The following is a 4595-nucleotide window of genomic DNA, read 5'->3' as shown; positions in this document are numbered from 1 at the left end:
CAGCGTCGATGGAACCTTCGTCGACGGAATCTTCGAAGAAGGATTCGAGGTCTTTGCTTTACTCGAGGGTTCGTGACGCGCTCAAGAAGCTTCCTTCGCCGGGTACTGCGACTCGCGGCGTTTTGGACCTTCGGGTCTTTCGACCAGAGCATCGCTCTGGGCAGTCTTCGAGGGGGTCGAGGCCGCTTTCTCGAAGACGCTCATCATATTTTTTCGGAATTCCTCCCATTCAGACCGCGAACTATGTTTCGTGGGGCAAGGGATTCTCTTAGGTGAAACAGAGGAAGAGGAGGACGAAGAAGGGGATCTTCGGCATCTCCTTTTCGAGTGCTTCGATATCGAGGAGTGATGGGACCCGCTTCGAGACCTGGAGCGCGAATGGTGACGAGGAGACGACTGTCTCGACTTCGTCGAGGAAGAAGCAGCTTTAGAAGTCTTACCTTTTTCCAGCTTCCCCCTACTCTCCTTCAGGGCCTTAGCTGTCATGGACATACAGTCCTCGCACTCCGAACAATGGTGCTCAGCTCCCAAACACCACAGAGACTCTGTGAGGGTCAGTCAGCAACATCGTTTTTCCACCGTCACGACATTTTTTAAAGCCGGACCGAGGGGTCGTCGGTTCAGACGAGGAAGCCATCGAGTATGGATCGAATATCTCGAGGAAATAGGAATAATTCTCTACGAAACTGAGCAACGATATTCCGAGGCACTGAGTAAGCGCGGAAAAACGGAACTGAGCAACGGACGCTGCGCTCGGCCTTTATAGGCAGGATGACGTCGATACGGCGGCTGTCGAGGGACATCGACTCGGCGGATGTTGACGCGCAGCGCCCTGTAGAGAGAAAACATTTCCGAGGCCAGCAAAGATGGAAAGAGATCTAAGATAAGGAATACGTCGGAGGACACAATCCCTTCGAACACACATGATAAAAGGAGTACAGGACAAGGACATCGAGACCTTGTCCCTCCAATGCATTTCCAGCATCACAGAGGGGAACCAAGTTGGCACCCAACGGCAATGCTTAGTCAGTGCAGTGTTCGGTGAGAGGGAACCAGGTCTACAACCAAGGTTCAAGGACCCATTAAAGCTTGGAAAGAGTATCCAGGCTGTTCCTCTTCAGCGCAATAGCTGGCGAGGGTAAGCTAAAGCTACCAATCAGGGTCTGGGACCCCACAGACCTGATTTGTAAGCCTGAGGAAGGAAATACATTTCTCGGACAGCCAAGGAGGGGCTGTAGACAGAGAATCTGATCAAGACATGACCTGTCTTTTGTCCAGGGGAAGGGAGTTGCCCCTCTGGATCAAGAAGAGATCGCCTTTGATTTAGTTGGCTTAGTGTGTAAGGGACAGAGTTAGGATTTTAACACTGGGACTTCTACTTTGGACATTCTGGCACTAGTTTACGTCGAGGCAGGGAGACTCCCTGTTAGAGTTAAGATTCTCTTTTCCTTTTGCAACTTTGAATAAAGGTTTTTTAGCCAACACCATGACCCCTCTGTGTCAGTGTCTTACTTCTGCACCCTTATAGCATATAGAGCACATGCAGCATATAGAGTCGGTCGCTAAAATCTTTCAAAGAACAGTGCAGTGAGGATCAAAGATTGATGCTCCCTCACTGTCTCTTTCATCTATTCAGGAGATTTGCTACAGAGGGATTTCTAAATTAGGAAAGATTTTAGCTGGCTGATAATCCGGCTTTGACAAGTCAGTGTATAGACTGTTGCAGTACTCCAATTTTGCGCCTATTATAGCTCTAGCTAAGACAGCACAATTGTCTTTAGAGATCTTAGGTCTCATCTGTCTGAGGATCATTAAATGGTAGTATACAGAGCATGAAAGTCTCCTGATATGGGAAGCTAAAGAGAGCGAAACAACATTACATCTAAAAGACTTTGCCTCATCAAGAACCTGAACTGCACATCCAGATTCATTTGGGCTATAAACCTGTGAAGTCCTTTAAATAGCATGCAAGATGATGGAATTAATATTTCAGTTTTCAATTGATTGAGACCTGGCCAATTAGCCGACATCCATATTGCAATGTCTTGAAAGTTCTGCTGAATAAATGCGTTATCGTCCTATGAACAGGATAGCTTCAATGGTGTCATCTGTGTAATTCTGAAAGCTGGCACCCCAGTCAGTCAAGAAATCGTAAAGAGGTTTGATGTTTATAATAAAAAGCAATGAGACCTGCAGGAGCCTTGCAGAAGTTTTCACCTCTTGGTCCGAGGACTATTCCTTAACCTTTACTCTAGATCTTCTATCAGACAAGAAGGATCTAAACCAGTTCACCGATAGTGGAGTAGACCCGCTTAGGCGGTTGAACAGTAAAGTATGATAAAAGTGTCAAATGTGACTGGGAGATCAAGAGCATCAACATACCCCTTTCTCCTTCATCAGATATCTTTAGGAGGTTATCAGATATCTTTAGGAGGTGATCTTAAAAGTCCATTAAGGCCCTTTTAGGGCATTAATTTAGCCTAAAACAGGACCGTCTCCTGGTTTTTTCCTAAATTATACTGAAATTGAATTTTGGCAACCCTTCCCAATGCTTTCAACAGAAAAGGGACATTTGAAATGGATCTGTAATTCCCTAGATTTTCAGGATTCACAGAGGGCTTTTATATTATTATTTTAACGATTGAACGGTAAGGTGACACGCCTTGGCATAATCATAGTTTGCGTTAAGGGTCCGCCAGCATAATTTGTTTTATTCCCTTCTACCTACCTTGCATGGGGGATCTCACCATGTTAGGTCCAACTTACACCCAGTTTGTGAATGGGGTGGTGGGGAGCTGAGACACCCAGCATGTGGGATGCGGTCACAATTGTGCAGCCTGCCTCATGCTATCTGCAGAAAGCACGGGTGTTGGCAACCATCACCAAATAACTCTGAAATCCAATTTAACTTTTGATTGCACAAAACATTCTGCACAACTGGAATGCCATTCCCACAATGCACCTGCAAGACATCTGGAAAACCCAGCAACCTAACACAGAAAGTCTGACTCCAAATTACATGCACGCGTTTCATGATGAATGAAAGGAAATCATATTTCAAAACACTGCAATACTCGGAATGCCATAGCAATAACTGTGCTTCCATTTCCTTATAGAACCTGCTGGCGTTCGTCAGCACTGACTCCACTCTCAGAATCATTTGCAGAGGGAACTACACAGCCATGCGACTGCTGGTGTCCAGCCAGTCTCTTTGTTACCTTCCCTTGAGTTTGGTCACTGCAACCTCAAATTTCTGCCTCTGCCCTATTCCTACAGTCTCCAGTTCATGTTCCACATACTGTGCTCTTGTGCCTGCCCATTCAGCTCTTTTCCTGCTCTCTGAGGTCTGTCTAGTCTCAGGATGTACCCTGTTTTTTTCTTGCTTCGGTTTGTTCTCTTTTCCCTTATTTCTAGTCAGGAGTCCTATTGCCTCTACTTTTTAGCTTATCGGTTTCCAGTCCAGGCCAACCTACTTGCTTCAGTTCCCTAGATCCAGTTACCTGGTTTTAGTCTGTTGCTACAGTTCTCTACTTCAAGTGTCTTGCCACAGTTTCTTATTTCTAGTTTCTGTGTTCCTTTTCTGAATTGTTGTTGCCTTGAGCATTTCTTCCCTCTGTTGCCTGCCTTGCTTCCAGCTGAGATGTTAAGTGTCCTCAGCTGTGCATCTTTATATTCCTCTATTCAGAGACTGGCTCCTATGCCCTAGGAGGCAATGTCAGCCTCTTTATCTTATCTTTCCTATAGTCTGGAGAGTACCCAACGTAACAGTGTGTTGATGCGGTTTCCATAGAAGGCATCCATTATATTCTGTCACGACCCATAGAGTGTTTTGCCTTAGGATCCATACATAGAAGCCAATCTTGCTTCCCTTTTTCCATGGGCTTGCAGGTTGAGCATTTGTTAGGAGCAACCTACAAAGGCATTGAGCTTCACTTGTTTGTGTGGGTAGTCTAAGGTCTGCCACGTGTACACACCTAGTGGATTCCAGATAGCCTACTACATGGTTTCCATTCCCTCTAGGTGACCATTGCTGCCTTTTTCTCCTCCTGTTCCATTGTTCTTATTCGCTTTTTCTGTTCTTCCCTCTTTTACTGTATGCAATTACTGTATCCCCCTACATTGGCTTAGCAGTTCCCAAATCTATCCAATGTACATCCTGTGCATCTGATGTTTTGCAACTCCTACACATTGCTTTAGGTTTTCTCCCCAAACTCCCACAATCAATTTCAAGTGGATGCTGCTTGCTGCTTCCACTTGTGGTTGCTGGAGCACTTGGGAAAACTCCCTATGGCTTATGCCTGGTAGTAGTTTTATTTGACACTCTCCGCCCTCCCTCACCCCAGGGAAACGCACATGAGTCAACTCAATGTTACTTATTTTAAAAGTTTCAGAAGGATGAAATGCTTTGTTGGCTCCTTCATGATACAAACTCGTGACCTGAAGCTTGCGCACATTTCTGCACTAGTTGTATCAACCAGCTAAGGTATCTCACAAATTATATTCAAATGATTAATTCTATGGTTTTACCTTATAGTTAAGAAAATGGGAATTTGTACATGAGAAATGTAATCCTTTGGGGAATCAGAACAGAATCA

The sequence above is a fragment of the Ambystoma mexicanum genome, chromosome 6q, assembly GCF_040938575.1.
Source record: "Ambystoma mexicanum isolate Mex_15411 chromosome 6q, UKY_AmexF1_1, whole genome shotgun sequence".
Taxonomy (NCBI): domain Eukaryota; kingdom Metazoa; phylum Chordata; class Amphibia; order Caudata; family Ambystomatidae; genus Ambystoma; species Ambystoma mexicanum.
This window is presented reverse-complemented; position numbering follows the sequence as displayed.